The following is a 20988-nucleotide window of genomic DNA, read 5'->3' as shown; positions in this document are numbered from 1 at the left end:
GGGCTCAAAAGTGCAATTTAACTGCTGTCCCACAGTATGCAATTAACAAAACATGAAAAAAAGTGGTGTTTCTACAAGTTCTTAAAGAATGCTACTTAGAGCGGACACTAAAGAAATAATTTTCTCACATCAAAGTATAAAAGCACAAATCCAGGTAATTATGAATTAATTACTAGCACCCAATCAGAGAAGGAAAACTCTGACTCCAAAAAACCTCCGCTGCCTTGCGGCATACCTCTTCAGGGGAAAGGCTAAGGGAGTAAACCCCAACAGAAAATCCGGAGCCGGAGTCCCTAAGGCGGTTTGACGTTGTAGTCAACACCGGCAACTCCTGCGGCGCACCTGAACCCAAGCTGTATCGACTCCGTCTTTCCCTTGGACCCTTCAGCTGCGAAGAGAGGGGGGGTCTGCTGCATGGGCAACAGCAGACCCTCCATATCACCCTGCCCAGGCTCTGTAGCTTCAGCTTCACTGGAGAGGACACTCCAGCATCATCGCAAGATGTCGATTCAACACGGGAGGAGACAGGTACCGTGTCACTCCCGAGTCGGACTGCACAACCATTCTTGGCGGTGCAGATAGACTCTTAAGAAGCTACACCATCGTCTCTCGAGACGGACCGCTGACGACGACGACGACGACGACTAGCACCCAATCTCAGCCTCATTTGTCAGTGAAATATAAAATAACTGAAAACATATCATAAGCTGCTTGTAATACATAAAGACAACCTAAGCATCCACCACCATATAGATATGTACCCATTCTGAGATGTATTTTTACTTTGCAGTAGAGATTATGATTCTACTTTTCCCAAGCCCTTTCATCATGTTCCTATTTTTTTCTGAGACAATGGAAATAATGTGTAAGTTATCTAGTCAAGGCCAAAAATTCAAGCAGTGCTCATACAAGAGATTCTAAGTAATTTGTTCATTAAAGTAGATGGTCTTATTTACAGCTGATGTTAAGCAATTCCAAATTTTATTTAAATAAGAGGAACAAAGGAGGAATGGGAAGCAGAGAGAGACAGAGGGTCCGAGGCAGAGAGGAAAGAGGTAGAAGTCATTCTTCAATAGAAGCAGCTAGGTTATTTTTTTAAATCATATGTTTATACCAGCTAAGACAGAGATGATCTAAAAGCATCTTTTTTGCTGGAGAAAAACAACATCTACCTTCGTGGCCTGCCTCCATGTGAACTCATAACTGTTTTTGGAAGGAGTAGTAAATTAAAAAGAAAGACCTGCAATGTTTATATCTGAATAAATTGTAAAAACAGTTCTTTATGGTCTTTGAACAAGAAAGCTAAAAATGGAATGGTCAATAACCTCATCATAGAAAGAGATCAGAGGGGAGGAAAAAGAAAGAAGGAAGAAAGGGAGGGAGAGGGGTAGGGAAAGGGGAGGAAGGGAAAAACCAAGGACCTTTGTTATGCTTGCTACCAAGAAAACACTTCATACATAGTCAGCCCACTTATCAATTGATCCATTAGTTGTTTTTCCCCCCATAAATTAGTCAAATTGGCTGAGAATTTTTTAAAAATTTATTTATTTTTAGAGAGAAGAAAGGGGAGGGAGAAAGAGAGGGAGAGAAACATTGATATGAGAGAGAACCACCAATCAGCTGCCTCTTGCACTCATCCCAAATGGGGACCGAACTCACAACCTAGGATGTAGCCTGATCAGGAATCAAACTGCTGGTCTTTCACTTTGTGACATGACACCCAACCAACTGAGTGACATTGGTCAGGGTGAGAATTCAATTATTTAATTGACCAATCTTGTTATTAAAAGTAACAAAATCCCAAGTGCCATTCTGGTATGAATCCTTACCAAAAAATCACAAGTTATAATCAAATAAGAAAGGAATATTATGAATTTAAGAAAAAAACAGCTGCCAAAATATCTACAAATGCCTGAAACATAACCTACATGCTTCTAAATGAAAACCTAATCTCATAATACAAGAGCAGTCACAAGCACCAGAAATGAAGAAGGAACTAAAAACTTCATTTGACATATAAGCCACAGTAAGTAGCCAGGTGAGGAGTATGTTAAGACAGAATGGGAGGAGTTTTCTTTGAGAGGAAGGAATAGTAACCCCTCAGTTAGATAGGGGCATACAAAGGAGGATAAGAGAAAAGGACTGGGGAACAGAGATACCTTGGATCACTGAAAGACTGACCAATATGTAAATAGGAGAATAGTCAAAATGTTTCCATTGCATAGAAAGAAAATAGGAGTCTACTCAACCATGAATGCTGATGTGAGAAATCCTGTTGCTAGCCTGCCATGTCACAGCTGTAACTGCATGTGTGAAGCTTGGATCCCAGCCCACTGATCATGCCAGGTGGAAGGCTGGTGTTCCCCGAACCTCAAACTCTCATCTGGCAGAACAGGGCTAAAGCCAGGTCACACCATTACTGAATTTTGGCCTGCGGTCACGCCAGCAGGCCAGCCAGTACAATTCCCTAATCAGGCAACCTAGAAGCATCAGAGTAAAGAGGAGGGAGTAGGGGCTGGGTGGAGGTGGGAAACAAGGGGGAAAATGGGGACATGTATAACAGTGTCAATGATAAAAAGAGTTTTAAAAAAGTACCATAGCCCAAATATTGAGACTCTTCTCCCAAAGTTTGTCATTAAGACCAGCCAGAGTGATGTGTGCTGCCCTAGAATGCAATGGGCAATAGAAGGACTGTCCCTGTCCCCAGTGCTTCTGTCCCCATATGTTCTCCCTAATGTTCCTTGTTCCAGCTCCAGTAACTTAGGTTTGTGCTGCCTGGCCATTTACTCGTGTTAACCTAATGGTCTTTTAACTTCTAAACTATTACATTACAAATGAATGAGTAAATGTCTTTCTCATTCAAGTCACTGCATTCTGGGATCTCATTGCAGCAGCTTAGCCTGTATCCCAACCAATACAAAGGCTACAGAGGGGACCACTGTCAGGGGTCCTCAAGACCACCCCAGGTTCAATCATTTGCTAGAAGGACTCACAGAACTCATCCATATAGTCATGCTGATAGATGCAATTTATGACAGTGAGAGAACAGAAGGAAAACCAGCAAAAAGAAAGGGTAAATGGGGTGAAGTTCAGAGAAAACCAGAAGTAAGCTTCCAGGAGTCCTCTCCCACTGGAGTCACACAGGACATGTGATTTCTCCAGCAGTGAGCCGTAATATCACATAGGAAATGTTAGCTATATTAGAGGCTCAGTACCCCCAAGGTTTTTATTGGGGGCTGGTTGTGCCTGGCGCAAACCAAAATTCCAGAGTCCCAGAAAGAGAGAAAGAAGGTGGGTAGCATCAACCAGTGTTGTACAATTTAGGCACAGTGAGCCCCTCTTATCAGTTCTGGGAATGGTGGGAACCTCTTGAAATCCAGGTTCTCAAATACCAGCCAAGGACAAACCTTGCAGGCAGAGCTTTCTAAGGACAGTCCTAGGGCTGCTATGTTAACTCTTTTCTGTACATAAACTCTAACTAATATTATATATAAATTTAGTAAAAATATAAAACATTCATAAAAATAATTCATATCAAAATTTGTGAATGAATAGCCCACAGGCAGGAGGGAATAGAAAGGCATGAATAGTGGGACTTCATATCCATAATGTTTTATATTTTTTAAACAAAGATCCAAAGCAATGATATGAAAATATTGGTAGCTGTGTAAGTTTATGATACATAAAGCACTTTATCTCATTTAATTCTCAAAGTAACCCAATAAGGAAGACACTGATTTTTCCCCTCATTTTAAATGTACAGAAAACGAGGCATAAAAGGTTTTAAGTAAACTGTCTGAAGTGGAGTCCAGATTCACCCAGGTGGCTTTGATCCAAAGTCTGTATTTTTAACTTTACTTATTTTACCCACTTCATTTCCTATTATCTCATACTTTATGAAAACATAATCTTCAACCAAAAATAACTACATTTCCTATACTGATTACTCATAATTTTGGCAAAGCTAATGTTATTATACAGGAAGGAGCAAAAGGGTATGTTTCTCCTGTGAATTAAAAGGAGGCTGCAGTAGCATTTCTCCCACACCAATATTCCAAAGCCCAGCAAAAACACCTGTCTGGGAAAGCGCTTCATTTCCTAAGCTGCTCTATAAATATCTGAAAGCTATTTAAAAAACAAAATTTTTTTAAGTAACTGTTCCTGAAAATTGCCACGCCTTCTTCACTTCCCCCATGGTGATTGATCCCTTTTTCCTGGGCTCCTAGAAAAAAGAAATTTTGGCCAAACATTTTTTTAAGCTCCTTTTATGTCAGAGCAACGGAAAATCACTATGAGCTCACATTTTTAAGGAGCTGGATGCCTTAAAAAATTGTAACAATAGACTCATAGGGCCCCAAACAAGGGTTCTTATGTCCCTTCCCTTTGCAATCTCTGGCCATCAGACCATGTCTGCGGTGTTGTGTTCAGTAATGGATACCATCATTTAAATGGGACATGTGAAACACAGGGTCAGGGTAGTTACAGAGAAGAAAATCCTTTTTTTGATAGTACTTTCTACTTCTAAATATGAAATATTTATTTATTATGTGTTTGTTATCTCTCATTCATTGCTAAAATGGGTGTTGGCCAAGCTAGGCTACAGGGTTGAGGAGCAGAGGAAAAGGGAAGGAAGAAAAGAATATTGCTGGTTAAAGAAATGGCATTTACAAAGGCCCATGTTGAAGAGAAAGCTTAGCAGTCCAGGAACTGCAATTTCAGAGCAGCTGGAGTGTAGACAGTGAAAGAGATTGATAATAAAATAGGCCAACCAGCTGAGCAAGTGAAGGTCAGATCATCAAAGCCATTGTGAGGAGAGACAAGAAGCAACTGTGGGAGACAGAAGTAAAGGATTGGGGGGAAGGCCAGGGGAATATTGAGAAGCCACTGAAATGATGAAAGGAAGGGACCAAACTTCTGTGACTGCAGTTCAGGTAATGAACTTCAGTTGCACCATTTAAACATTGTCAGTGTTCAACTCTTTTGGACCTACAAAATGGCAGTTACCTATGATTAGACCTCATTAAAACGTTCCTAAAAGGAAGCAGGACTGGAGACTGGGAACTCGTGAAACAGTGCATGGGAAAGAACAAGAAAACACGACACGATGATAGTGAGGCTGACTGTTACTAACACAGAGAAGCTGGATAGCATGTTACGGCTGTTAGAGATAAGATACTTGTGTAGGAGAAAAATTACCTAGATGATCTAAAATCTGGTTTAAGTTAGGACACATGACAAACTCTCCCCACCCAACCCACCTTACTTTTACAATCAGAAAAAATGTATTTTTCACTCTTTCACTCAAAAACTGTATTAGGAGTATGTTTAAGGTGCCAGGTCCTATGCTGAGCACCATGAGTATAAAGAAATGTTAAGGAGCTTAAAATCTATTATGTCCTTTTGGAGGGTGGCTACAAGCACAAGAGAGAAGCAAGCTCCTTAGATCTCACTGCTAGTGGCAAAGGAGGACCCGAACTCATGCTTTCTGACTCCTAGAGATCTGTTCCTTTCCATTGTACGATGCTGCTCCAATTTCCTAAGCTTCACCTGAGACCTACAGCTATGTCTTGCCATGCCATCTAGGAACAAGAGGAGAAACAACACAGACAGAAGTTGTGTCAAGCAGTTGTGGGTGTATAGTTATGAGTAAGAGAAACACAGGAGTTTATTCTTGTGTCATTATTTATTAATTAATGTATTCTTTTCTAAGGAACAACTCTAAACCTACTTTTGCCTACCCCTGTATTTCTAAGTCTGTTTTCCCCACCATAAATTTTTTCTTGCCTTCCTACATATCAAAAAATTTTACCCCCTTAATCACATGATTACATCATAACATTATTTTGTACTGAAAATTCACTTTATAGTTTTGTCTCTACATGCCCCTATATCAGGCCCTGGGAAAGGTGCTTGCTAGGCTTAAAGTTCATTATCATTTTTCTCCAAGAACAGTTCTAGAAGAGCAAAACAGATGTCAAGAGAATAAAGAAAATTCTTTCATTGATTTCTTTGACTAAACCCTATTCTTTTTTTTTTTTTTTACTCTACACTATTTCAAAGATAAATGAAGGCAGCTAACTTTAGTTTATTTCTACTAGTCGAGAACTAGAAAGGAAATTTTGATGCACTCTTTCTCTCCAAAAAATTGTGCCTAAAAACCATTCTACTTCTATCCTTCAGCTATTTTACAATGGAAAGATTATTCCCCATCTCCTTTCCTTCTTCCTAATGATCTAGAATTTTTAGATTGGAACTGGAAACTACCACAAGATAATATTTTTATAGACTTTGAATCAGAATAAGTAGGGCTGGAATAAATGCTCCATACTTCTCCCAGGAAAATAAACTCCTCTTTGTTGTTTTAATTTTTTTCAAATATTTAATATATCAATGTGTAATTGCAGTTTAAAAAATGAGCAATAAAAAACAAATGTCTTCTCTCATCATCCCAACTCCCAAATATAATTCCATTCTCAAAGGCATCATTGTTATTTGTGTTATCACCAATTTTGTCATTAAAAGTCAAGAGCTAGGTCATATGATAACTCTATTTTTACTTTTTTGAGGAACTGCCATATTGTTTTCCATAGTGGCTGTACTAGTTTACATTCCCACCAGCAGTGAATGAGGGTTCCTTTTTCTCCGCAACCTCTCTAACACTTGCTATCACCTGTCTTGTTAATAGTATCCATTCTAACAGGTGTGAGGTGGTATCTCATTGTAGTTTTGATTTGCATTTCCCTAATAGTTAAGTTAAACACCCTCTTCTGGGTATCTACCTCAAAAACTTGAAAACATTTATTCACAAAGATTCATACGCTCCTATATTCACTCCAGCAGTGTTCATGGTGGCCTTCGATGATTGGATAACGAAGATGTGATATGTACATACAATAGGCTACTACTCAGCCATAAGAAAAGATGAAATATTGCCATTTGCAACAGTATGAATGGACTTTGATAATATTATGCTAAGCAAAATAAATCAGTCAGAAAAAAGTAAGAACCATGTGATTTCACTCATATGTGGAACATAAAACTGAAACTCATAGACAGAGACAGACAATAGTATTGTAGTTACCAGAGGGGAGGGTAGTAAAGGGGGCTAAATACGTGGTGACAGAAAATGATTTGACTTTGGGTGGTGGGTACACAAAGCAATATACAGATCATGTATCATGGAAATGTACACTTGGAATCTACATGACCCTATTAACCAATGTCACCCCAATAAATGTAATAAAATGTTTAAAAAATTAAGAGCTGAATTTTGTTAACCTCATATTTTGATCTATAATGATAAAATACATAATCTGTTTCATATACAAAATATGTAAACAAACTGAAAACAGAAAATAAATAAGATATACAGGTCATTTATTTCACAACAATAAAATAGTATATACTTAGTTTTAAAAATATGTAGTATCTGCTGGATTAATGAAATAATAACCCAGGGTGGGAAACAAGGTTGAGATCATCAACTCTTCGCTTTTCACATATGACTAGATAAAATTATCAGTGCAAGCCATGGGATAAGTTTTTGGAATCTTTTTATTTATTAAAACTAAAGTTAAAAAAAAAGCTATTTCCAACGAATAGTAGTAAATTAAAAGTAAACAGTCTAAGTAGTCTATGTCTGGATGTAAATATCAGCTCACTCTTTTTTCAGACTGATTTTCCCACAGGAAGGAACAGATTAAAGGGTGGATTACTTCAAGCACTACAAAGGTCTCTAGACTGACCCCACTCTTAGAGGAAACTCTTTCAGAGGAATAATGCTATAAAGAACAGTGAAAGCCAGAGAAAATCCACAACGGAGCCCTTCAGAAGGCCCTCATTCACAATCCCCATTGACTGCCCTGGCCTCTCTGAGGGAATTCAAAATAATTCACTGCCCACCATAATACTGAATTCACAACAGAGAGGAAAAAAGGTGATGGAGCTGCTTTGCATCTGTTTAATTTTTTACAGAAATGTTAAGGAGGTTAATCTTCTACAAGTCCAGTCATGTGCTTTCACAAAGGACCAAGAAAGGAGTCGAGAAGCCTGCCATGACTCAAAGGGAGGCCCTTTGTATCTTCTTTTCTGAACTACCTCTGACAAAGAAGCTGCCTCAGTTCCACGGTTTTGGCTCTAGCCTAAACTCTTAAGTCAGTGAAGCAACAATGATGTCATTGCCTCTGAAGACCACTGTTGGCTGAGATAATGAAGATCTCTTCACCAAAAGTCTTATCATTTATGTGGCATGTATTCCCTATGCTTTCAAATACATAAAGGATCCTACTTGTTGGGAGGAGTGGGGGGAGATATATATATATATATATATATATATCTCCATATATATTTCATAAATATATATATTAATCTTCTGAATTATTAGAAAAAAAGCATTTTGGGACATGTTTCCCTCTCACCAAAATATATTTTTTAAAGTTTAGCTAGTAGATGCTATTGGGCTAAAGCAGTTTACTCACACATTTAAGAGGGGAAAAAGACTATCCTATTTTTTTTACAGGTGATAGGTACGTTATTCAACTAATACTCTCATATGAAAGTCCAGTAGTTGGTAGGCAGCATACATAAACACAACAAAAATTAGAGCCATTTCTCACATCTTTAGTTCCCAATATATGTATATATATGGCTTGAAAAAAATCAAATTAAATTACCCAAAGAATATTAAAACAGTTACATACATTTTAGTTATTATGTGACAATAGACCTTGAGGTAATATGATTTCTACTTTTAGTATTAATAGCTATTACTAATAATATCATTACCATATTATCACCAATATGTTTGTACCTAAACTTTTCCTTCCTTAGGGATATCTTCCTTTCTCTTTAGTAATTAAATCTTTTTTTTTAAATAATTTATTTATTTGTTATTTATTTATTTATTTTTAGAGAGGGGAAAGGAGAAAGAGAGGGAGAGAAACATCACTGTGTGGTTGCCTCTCACTTGTGCCCTCAACTGGGGACCTGACGTGCAACCTAGTAATGTGCCCTGACCGGGAATCGAACCAGTGACACTTGGCTCACAGGCCGATGCTCAATCCACTTAGCCACAGCAGCCAGGGCTTAGTAATTGAATCTTGATTCAAAACCGAGGTTTCCTTCAATAGCTTTGAAGCCCCTCAAGCTCTCCTGCATTCACTGATATCTCTAAATTCATAGAATGTGTTTGCTATATCAGTCATTATAATGCTGATTACATAATGATTTAGTTTTAATTGTATGTTTCTTTACCAACCTTTATTGAAGTGTACCATATTTTCATGGAAGAGCATATATCGAGGTCCCAATAAAAAATAAAAATAATGTATCTTCTTTCAATAATACACTAGGTGTTTGTCTAAAACACATCATTAGTAATTTCATATTATGCATTTGTATTTTTTGAAGGCATAAAATATGGACACATATTCCATCTCTAATAAGAAATGTTTTAGTATTTTTGTAAACTAGAAAAATGTGACTGTTTCCTTTTCTGTGAGATGGGAAATAGTAAAGATTGTTAAAGAGAAACATGTTAAATAGTGTTGTATTTTTTTTTTTTTTAAAGTCACTATAGCCCTGGCCAGTGCGGCTCAGACAGTTGGAGTGTCCTCCTGTAGACTGAAAGGTCGTGGCTTTGATTCTCAGTCAGGGTACACACCCAGGCTGCAGGTTTGATCCCTAGTTGAGGTGCACATACAAGAAGGCAACCAATTGATATTTCCCTCTCACATTGATGTTTCTCTCTCTCCCTTCCTCTCTAAAAGCAATGAAAAAACATCCTCAGTGAGAATAATAATAATAATAAAAAGCCACTTCTTATATTCCTGATTTCTTCAGTCTTCTAAAGACTCAGGTTGAAGATGTAATTTTAAAACTGGCTCAAGAGGTCAGATTCAAACGATTGAGTCTGTTTTTATACAGGATGTGCCTTGGCTAACTTTACTCTTAAGAAATTTAAGACAGATGGACTGTCTTCCTTTGGCTATGAAACACCTTTCATAGGAATGGCCATAGGAAGGTGGGGTTAGAGTGTGTGTCAAAAGGGAGTTAGCAGAGAATGTGTGTGATGCCATATTAATGCAACATGTTCTTATGGTAATCAAAATACATTTTCTGAAACAAATACATTCTGCCCCTATACGTGGAAATACAAGGGTATTCTAAATACTGAGCACTATGGTTTCCTATTTCCATTAGTTTTACTGCAGTACATTACATTCAAGCTGTCCTGTAAGCTTTAGTCACTGGATATGGGTACCTAAGGTAAGAAACTGCCTTCATGACTAGTCTTATTAATTTTTCCTTTGTTATTGCCAAGAATTGTAGAAGACTAAAACAGATGAAGGAGGACTGGTCATGATACTTCTTTCACTTTCAACACCATTATTCTAAGGACCAAAAGTTAGAAAAAACTAAAAAATAAGTATATGGGCTCATAACAACTATACTATTATTCTTTTATTTGCATGAAAATCGCTTATTTTTAATCATATAAATAAAACATGAGGTTTTTACATACACAAAGAGAATAAATTTGATTTCCTCTTTAATCATGAATAAAATCCTGTGCTATTTGGGATAAAATTCTATATTTGCAGATATTAGTTAGAAAAAATAATAGTAAAATTAAGACTCAGAATTTAAAGATTCCAAGGTTCTAGAGACTTAGGATGTCAAAGCCATATTTGTGATGCATTTTAGATTACAAATCACATGGTAATGTATGCTTACATTATGGAGATAACATTTATTCTTTTTCTGACATAAATTCCATTTGTAACCCTGATTTTTGTTATTTTGCATTTGACATCTTATCATTCTTTATCTGAAATTGCATGCATCAAATGGGGGAGGAAAAGATTCCAATAAGAGCCCTTTCAACACCCCTTGATAAATATGGTTTCTGTAACTAGAACAATATGAAACTACAACAATGTGGGCCACAGAAATATGGTAATTTGTGCAATGAAGATGATATCTGGAAAAGATCACATTTATTCTTCTCTGCCTTTGTGCAGAGATGGTCTGTCTGCTTGTTGATCCTCCCCAAGCACTGACAGAGGGGCGCTGAGAAATGGGGGAGGAAAGGAAAGGACAGAGACCATTGGACGTTAAGATTGTTGTGCCAAGAAAGCAACTCAATAGTCAACTTCTGGAGTTCAAATAAGATTTTGCAGAAGAAAAGAGATTTGTAAGCGAGGCTGCCTGGAGAAAGGATTTTCTCAATCATATATATATATCAATACTAGGCCTCGAGATGGGAACATAAAGATCTTTTTGATTTGTTTGTTTTTTCCTCCCATGAGGGAATGTCTGAACCATCATAAGTCTTAGTGATGAGGCTGGAGGCATGAGGAAAAAAGCACTTAATTAGAAGAAGGAAAGGGCAAACTTGGCTCTTTTGATCTTGGACTGCTTCTGGGATGAGGGAGACAAACAGCACCAAGGAGATAGTGGTTCTCATCTCTTCCCAGTTCCCTTCAAGGCCCCTTCTCAGAAGAGAAGGGACATGGACTTAAAACATATGGATCTTGGAGGACCTCCAAGGCAAAGCCTGAACTATTTTGAGGACTCCGGAAGAAGAACACCTCAAGGGCTTCGAGCACCTTAATCACACCAATCTGGTTGCAGCTGAGGAGCTAAGATTCCCCTTGGTTCCTGTGCTGCAGGAATGGCCATATCTGTGTTTCCTGGGGAGCCTGTCAGAGCTGCTAACCCAGGATCAACATGATCCCACAACAAAAGCTGTGGGTGAATCACATGGGCTGGGTGCATAGGGTTCCTAGCCAGAACTCGGGGTGGTCTGTTGCACCAGGGAAAGCTGACTCAAGTCAAGTTGAGAGAGACCTGCAGTGAATGCCAGCAGGGCCTGCAGCAGCCAGGCAGACAAGGAATATCAGCCCAGCGGGACCTGCTCAGCCAGCCAAAGAAGCCTATGTACCGGCTAACATATAAAACATGTGGACAGCAGCAAAATGAGATGCATTCCACATGGTAGCAGAGCTGGGCTTTTTTCTCCCCTGTTTTTTATTTGTTCTTTTATTTGTTTTCCCCATGAATATTGGTGCTACAATGTAGCAAGTCTATTAATGAAAGGAAGGTCCATGTTCATAATCCCTACCATTTAAACATTTGGCTTCCCATTTACTTAATTTCTGATCAGAATACAAAATTTGAAGTTCATTTAAAGTATTGTAGTTGCTTTATCAAAGTTGTCAGAAGATCACAAAAAGGAGAAACAAAGAGGAGCGATGCTCTGTGTGTGCTTGGAGTTGAGGTCTGACTTGCAATATAACTGGGGCCATATAATAGGAAATATTAACAAATCCATAAAAGTTGAGATTTTATTCAAGAATAAAAATCTGGATGATTATTATGATTATTTAATCCCATGCCCATGCTTCAGATCTATGAAAATAATCCTAGCATATATCACAAATGTTCATTATTAATTTGTATAAGTCTGAGATGACAGGAGGTTAGAATACTTCTTCCATAAATGTAAGAGAAAGAGTGCCAGGTGAGTGATGGAAAGACACCCAGAGGAACTCAGATGCAAACCTGTAACAAACATTCAGATGCTTCTGTTGGCCTTTCAAATGCTGGATCATCAAGGATGAAAGACAGTTGTTGAAGGAGACCAAAACAACATATCTAGCCTGACTGACTTAATTATACCTCCTGTGAACACAAGTAGGGCAGTGCATTTACTGCACCTGGCAGTGAGTTCCACTCAGATGTCTGCCAGACTCAAACGCTAAGCCTGGGCTCATGGAATGAGAAATGACAATGTTTATTTGCATCAAATTCTTATATTGGCTTTATCTATAGGTTATCTAAAACTGGAAATGATGAAACTTAAAAGCTGTTTTAACATCCAAATTTCTTATTATTAGAAGGCTGTATATTGGCATTTTATTAGTACAGGTATCATGACACAAGACATAAAGAGAATCTGCTTTTATCACCCACCTTTCTCACCAAAAGGGCATTAGATATGATTTGATTTAATTTTTTAGTGCATGGGGTGGGACATGATAAAATATAAAAACAAAACCTGTCAAAGTGTTGAGACAGAGGACTGAAGGGGAAATGCAAAAGTTTTAGTACCACACAGACGTTATTCTTCACATTTAAAGAATACACAACAATTTGTAAAGCACACTAGAGAGAAAACCTTCCACAGGAATTGGCTAAAAACACTTAGAATACTTCATATCCTCATTTAGGGAAATGGCTCCAAACTTAAAACAAATCTTTTTGTTTAAATTCTTTAAATCCTCACCAGAGAATATGTGCAATGATGTTTAGAGAGAGGGGGAGGGATGTGGGAAAGGAGGGGGAAAGGGGAGGGGAGAGGAGGAGAGAGAGAGAGAAGGCTGCTTCCCATATGTGCCCCAACCCTGAATGAAACCTGCAACCTAGGAATGTCCCCAGACTGGGGATCAAACCTGCAACACTTTGGTGCATGGGACAGCATTCCAACTGATTAGCCAACCAGCCAGGGCCCTATAACAAGTCATTTCTTAATCATATACGAAGCCCCAAGTTCAAGAACTTTCATTAAGAATTTTTTAAATTTAGGTATTTAGAGCAAATAAATTGCAGCTGAAAATCTGAGTAAAATTTCTAGTATCTAGAAAGAATAAAACCAAATATTTAGCTCCCTTGCAGAATCCTGTATTAAAGGAGTATTTATTTTGACTTAAGTGTAGCTCTTACACTTTAATTCACAGAGCCCATAATCTAGTTTCAAACAATTTTCAAATAAAAATATTATTTTATGCCACATTTATATTTTTCCATTATTGCATTTTTCTTCAATGTCCCTAAACCCCATCTCATCTACCAGAAAGATGTCTTGCAGGGAGAGAGGGATGAAAAGAAAGAAAGAGAAGATTGATAAAAACACACCTGAATCTCCCATAGACAGATGAGAGGACCACAGGGGTGGGGGGTGGTGTACTGAGCAAAATATTGGGTTGGCCAAAAAGTCCGTATGGCTTTTTTTTTTTTTTTTTTTTTTTTTTTTTGTAAAATAAAAGATGCATTTTTCATTTTCACCAATAACTTTATTAATTTGGATAATTTGAATATGTCAGCTATCTTCCACTATTGGCTTCAAGTGGGTAGAGGCCAGGGGTGCTGCTAAATATCTTCCAAAGCATAAGACAGCCCCATAGCAAAAAATTATTTGGCCAAAATGTCTACAATACCGAGAAACTTTGCAGACCACTTTTGACATGTTTGATCAATCACAGCACTTTCTCCATACATTGCGCAAATCTTTTCTTGCGTTTCAGCTGTGTTTTTACCTTTCTTGAAATAACAAAGCATAATATGCCAAAAATGTGGCATATTTCTGTCCATCTTCAATATTAAAACATCTGCACAAAAATTCACCAATACTGATATATCTTTTTAAATGCATGCTGATATGATAGCTGTCACAATACAATCTGACAAAATTATTTCAAATGAAGTTAAAGAAAATTAAGCACTACTAGAGCCATTGTACAGAAAAAACTAAAGGAACTTTTTGGCCTACCCCATACCAAATGAAGATGATCAGGAGTGAATAACATTGATCATCATAAATAAATGTTACACTTAAAGTTAGTGACTGTTTTGCCAGCAGGGAAAAGAAAATATTCAATGACAGAAAAATAAATAAAATCTACTTTACAGCAAATTCTCTTCTTTAAAATATCAACTAAGTTAGTTAGACATAATGAAACAAAAGATTACTAAACCTTCAGAAATGTTCACATTCCTTGCACAAATGCTTACCACATACGATCATGAAAGTTTATAAGTTGCACATGAAGAAGAGAAAATAGTATAGGCTTTAAAGTGTTTTTAAGCAGGCACATTTGGCATGAGCACCGTCAAAATGTACTTAATATTTTACTTAAAATGGGGTCTTAACCCTCCTAAGCAAAAGCAGTTGACGTGAATAAAGCCAAGCACAAAAAGTATATATTGATAATAGCATATATTTTATATTTAGAAAGAATAAAAGCATTTTGATCACTAACAAAATTTCTTGTTGGTATGAATTGCTCCCTCATGAGTCAACTGATACATAGTGGACCCTTGAATACACAGGTCTGAACTGCACAGGTCCACTTAACACAGACTGTTTCAATAAATATGTACAGTACTGTAAATGTATTTTCTCTTTCTTATGATTTTAATAACATTTTCTTTTATGTAGCTTACTTTACTATAAGAATAAAGAAGACATATAACATATAAAATATGTGCTAATCAACTGTTTGTATTATCAGTAAGGCTTCCAATCAACAGCAGGTTATTAGTAAAGTTCGGGGGGAGTCAAAAATTATACCCAGATGTTTGACTGACTGGGCGTTGGTGCCCTAAACACCTGTGTTATTCAAGGGTCAACTGTAGTTACTTCTGAGTGGGCAATCATTTAATTTAAGAATCAAGATCTGGCCTAAATAACCTGAATTAGTTTTCTACCCTAATATAAATTAACTGCTTTCAATGCCACTTGAATCTCCCAGATATATCTAAAACCTTCCAGTTATTTTTCCATTAATGCCACATCAATAATTAAATAGTAACCCATCAGCTTTGAATTCTCAATTCAGTTTGTGTCTTTCCATTTCAATTCTTTATTAGAAAAAAAATATGTAGTTTATTTCATAAAGAAATTCCTTTTATTGAACCTATTCATGAAAGGATGGGATAGGCCCAGTAAGACATTTTAATAAAAAGAAATAACGTGTTATCCTTATGTTTCACATTTGAAAGCTCTTTAACTATCAATCTGCTTCCTGATTATTTTATGTAATAATTCAATCATTAATGGCCTTCATTTTTGTCAAAAATTGTTATAAATACCTAAATATAGAAAACCTAACTAAAAAGAAATTTCATAAATATGAATAGTATTTCCATATGAATCCAAGGGTACTAGCAGACCCTCAGATTATAAACTAAACTACATGGTTGTGAAAATGTTATCATTCAACATCTACCTAAAAGAATAGTTGCTACTGACAGATCTCAATGATTTATACATATTATGTACCATCCTTCATTTAATTTAAAAAATCTGCTATAATTAATTTATTTTGTCTAGTCTGTGTGTGTGTGAGAGAGAGAGAGAGAGAGAGAGAGCACGCACACGTGTATATAACAAAGCTCATCAATGTTTCTCTTTGATCAGGGCATAGGTCATGAGAACTTGCCATTACAAAGGGTTATAGCACCTACTGACATGTCTATAGATTCAAGGAACTACTCTACGCCTAGGCAGTTCCTAGCATCACTAAAATAAGGAATAGTCTTCCGATTATTCTAGTTCTTGTTTCATAGTTTCATTCCCCAGCAACCAGGAGCAACTCCCAAATCATTTCAGACTTGTACATGTTTCCCACCTGGGACAAAGGCCCCTTCACAGTGCCATGACAACCACACCAGCATCACAAGCACTTGGGTTCATGCAGGAAAATGAAAATTCTGAAAGGAAGCAAGGAGATAAAGGCTTTCTATTCCATGTTTCCCACTGGTAGGAAGTAATTACAAAAATTACTTTAACACAAAGCTTCTGGTGAATGAACAGTTTGTTATTTGAAGGAAGAAGCCTAAGGGCCTAAGGATTAAATAAAAAATACTAGAAGCAAATGACATCATACAAATACAGCCTCCCCCACCAACACACACAAAACATAAGACTGCCTAAACTTTCTTATTAATGACAATGTACATATTCTCTTAAGAGATGGTCAGGGCTATGTTTTGTTTTGTTTAATCTGAGTTTAGACTTCTGATTGATTTAATGATGGAGGTAAACTTTATGATCCTATAATTGTTTACTAACCATGATGTTAACAAGTAAAAAATCAAAAACCATTTTATCCAAACTAAAGATGCCAAAAGTGGATGTGATTTCCATATTCCCAAAGCAGGAATCAGAAAATGAAGTAAATTCAACTATCCCTCCATGATGAAGTAGACAAGTTTCTTTATCATAAGCATGCAAGTTTGTTTGTTGTTTAATGAAAAGGTTGGTATTTTTTTCAGAAACTGAGAGTGCTACGTGTTATTAAAACCTGCCAGTTCTGCACTGGAAGAGAATACATATACTACCGAATTTAAAACTGCTTAAGGTCTTATTTTTAAAAGAGTAATTCTAAAGCAGAGCACTGCATCTGTGATTTTCTGAGTTCAATATTTGTTAATTAACTCTATATTTTTCCATATTTCAAAAACAGTACAAATTCCCTATTAAGAGTCAAGGAAAAAGAATGATTGAGGGTTGTTTTTTGTTGTTGTTGTTGTTGTTGAATCACACCATACAAGAAATTATCTCAACAGGTTCAAAGCATGACTTTTATTGGGAACCCAGATAAATGTTTTAAAGGAAGGAACAGAAATAGGTGTTTGTATTCAGTAAAGTGAAACACCTTAGGGTTCTTGAGTGTGAGAAGTATAATTTTTGTTTTACGTTTAGTTCTTGTTTTTCTGAAGACATAATGCCCTCCTCTCCTATAGTGATAGGTAGTAAACCTTTTTCATGAGCTTTCAGTTCTGTGTATTGTATGCCTTCTGATTCTCAGTGATACAGAGTTGAGAAGGAAGAATAGAAGGCAAACAGCATCATTCCAAGCATCCACAAGCCAACAGCTTTCACCTGATTCCAAAGGTAACCTTTACGCATCTCTACCATAACATGTATAGAAGGCCATTCATGCACTGACTCTGGGACATGATTATAAAAATATACTATGCACTTATTTCTTCACTCATTCTTATAATTTATCTTCAAACAAAGTGTATCCAAATTAATTCCAACATGTCATCCTCCATCAAGCTTATTCCTATTTCTCATTTTAAATACACAAATTCTGGAAGGAGAACTCCCTAGTCTTCCAGATTAGAAGTCTGAGTCATCCTGGGTCACTCTCTTTCTCTCCAACCCTAACATGTAGTCCAACAAATTATCCCATTGATTTTACTTCAATCTCAATCCAATCTGACTCCTTCTCTCTACGTGACTCCTACTCACCTAGTTCAGATCATAATTATTTTTAATTTAGAACACTTGCAACAATCTTCAGACCTCAAATGAATGGCAGTTCTCCTGCTAAACTGACAATAAATAAATAAATAAATAAATAAATAAATAAATAAATAAAACAAGAAATGTAGCCAGGCAATCACTGAGACAACTAGCAAAATGCAGAATATTTCATTACAGGGGCCCTACTGGCTGTAGGGTCAGAAGTGCCTTGCTTAGCTCAAAACCCCTCCTGATGACTCGTCAGAGAAATTAATGAAGACCATGGCCTTCAAATGCCTCTCTTTCTACATAAGTCTTACGTATTTTTCCTTTCCATATTACTTCTTAAGTAAAAACCTCACATGTCTCCTAAAATAACATCCTGAATTGATCCAGAAAAAGCACTCTTTTATATTATGTATAATTTTCATTTATAAATTAATATGCCTTTCTATTCCTAGAACCTGTCCAATTTTACATTTTAAAATGATGGAATACGGTATAAGTATATATTCTTAATTTTCAGTAATAAAGTATTTAGTCCATGTAATAGCTTGGCTCTTAATCCTGTGACCAAGAAGTTAAAAAAAAATTAAAGTTACAGTGTGGTGCACTTAAAGTTCTCAATATGAAGTTCTTTTTACCCTGGGAAGAGATTTATACTTCTAAAATAGTCAATATATGGTTACAATTTAAGATTCTCAAAAGGATGTAAACTGATATCACCAGTAACTCAGCTGAATCAGAACCTCATAAATAAGAAAACAAAAACTGTTAAGCTCATTCCATGGTTTATCATGGAACATTCTAAGAGAACTGAACGGTTCTATTTTGGATCAAGTTTCAAGGTGATTGAGAGTTAACAAAGGAACCCCTTTTGCTTTCATCCATGGCCATTGAGAACCATTCTAAAATGTACTACTCTCATTTGTGGAATACTTCTACTCTAAGGCAATTGTCTCTACTCATGAGTGAAACACTCACAATAAATAGTGTCTACACGATAAATTTGGGGTATGTTGATTTTGATGCTATAAAATTTTCAATAATTTTAAAAATGTCTCAAATCACCTTAATCTTATTCAATTCTTTTATACTAATATACCATGACTACTAATTTACCTTCTCTAGCATTGAAAAAGACAATAGGCATTAAACATATTATTTCTCACAATTTTCTTATTTCAAGAAAAATAATCTTCTCTCCTTTCCTATAAATATGAGACTAATGAGAAGTACCAGATCTGATATTTATAGAAATAGATACCAAAGGGATTGAAATGGAGCAATAGGATACAGCTATGTGAAACCATAGGTATGACAGCTGGAACAAACAGGAAGACAATCACAGTGAGTAATCTGGTCTTTGGTCCTCTAATACAATTCCATAACATGTGAGCTATGCTTTTCTAAAAGATATTTACCCATTGCCTCAAAAGAGATATCATATGTGATTAATATATAACCAAAACTATAGAAAAAGCACTGTAATCCTACTATCTACCCTTTGACCAGTCTTTTGATTTAAAATGACATTTTTAAAACATGAAAATATAAATATGAATTAACAGTAATGTATTCATGTGAAGACAAGAAATGGCTAACCACTCAACTTTAACAAAACTCCTAATATGTAAATATTTTGCACAAAATAATAACAAAAACAACATCCAGCATTGATTAAGCATCTGTTATTGAGGGCTACATTAAACAATTTGCATATATCATTTCAAATACTTATTACAACTGTGCAATATATTTTAACTCTATTCACAGATAAAGAAACTCAGAAAGGGATTAATCTACGGTAAAAAGGACAACTTTATGTTGTAGAGCTACTGCTTACACCTGTCTATTTAACTGCAGTGTCTTCTCTTTCTCTTACATCACAGAGACCCTCTAGGACAGGCACACATTTAATAGTACTACATCTATTAATACAGACCTTTTGTTTCAAATCAGAAATTTTTCAAAAAAATTTCAGGTCATATTCATTTTAAATTTATTTTAAATTTTATGAGTCCACAAAAACAGCATATGAAAGGAAGCTGGTGGCATTGAAAATCAAAATAATAACTAGGTAACAACTCTTAATCCAGAAGACAGATAATGTTCAATTAAGACGCTTATTTATATCCTTGAAATTTCCCGAGGGGAAATCTACATTATCTTGACTCAGAAAGCTGGCCTGGCAATTAAATGTAGACTTTTTGAGATTTGGTTTAAAAAAAAAAATACACAGAGTCCCAAGTTTCCTTTCTTCTCTATAAAGGAAACTTTTACACCCAATTTTATACTCAAGAATACCTCTTTAATGCCAAGTTACTTTCAGATTTCATTAAAACAGACAAAAATGTGAAATATTCATAATTTAACTTGACTTTAGCAGTCCAACAGATGCATTCAACTCATTGTCTCCTCCACAGGTAGAAAGTTCTAGAAAACAGACCTTCAATTAAAATAGCATACTTATTTTCAAATATATCTACCACACTGGTCTTAAAGCAAAATACAGTTCTTTACCATGTCAATGTATCTATTTTAAATGTTTTTAAATAATGTTATTAAAGCATAATTTAGATAATTCTAGAAAGCAAAAATATTTTCAAATTTTAATATAAGCTAGAGAAATTATATTTTAAATGTGAAACTTTTAAGAGAAATAATAAATAACAAACATATTGAGGCTCCAATAATGCCCTGGAATAAAATAATGCTTATAAAATATATTCCTATGTGCATTTTTAAGAAGACAAACCACATTTCATGTTTTACAAATACTGAGGTTGGCCAAGGTAGGTTTATGATTGTGAGTACACAAAATACAAGAATTTATTCTTATTATTTATTAATTATTGTCTTATTTTCCATATGAACAACTGTAAACCTAGTTTTGCCAACCCCTATATAAACCTCTTTTGCTATCTCCACATTACACAAAAGCATACACC

General features: G+C 36.0%; 1 protein-coding gene across 1 annotated transcript in view; it reads right to left on the bottom strand.

The window, feature by feature from the left end:
• The window catches only part of ADAMTS3 (ADAM metallopeptidase with thrombospondin type 1 motif 3), a 236137-nt gene that overhangs the window by 99689 nt on the left and 115460 nt on the right, over positions 1-20988 (bottom strand). The window lies entirely within an intron of this gene.

The sequence above is a fragment of the Furipterus horrens genome, unplaced genomic scaffold (assembly GCF_987537825.1).
Source record: "Furipterus horrens unplaced genomic scaffold, mFurHor1.1.pri manual_scaffold_2, whole genome shotgun sequence".
NCBI classification, from domain to species: Eukaryota; Metazoa; Chordata; class Mammalia; order Chiroptera; family Furipteridae; genus Furipterus; species Furipterus horrens.
The sequence above is the reverse complement of the archived record's forward strand: the minus strand, read 5'-3'. Positions and strand labels throughout refer to the sequence as shown.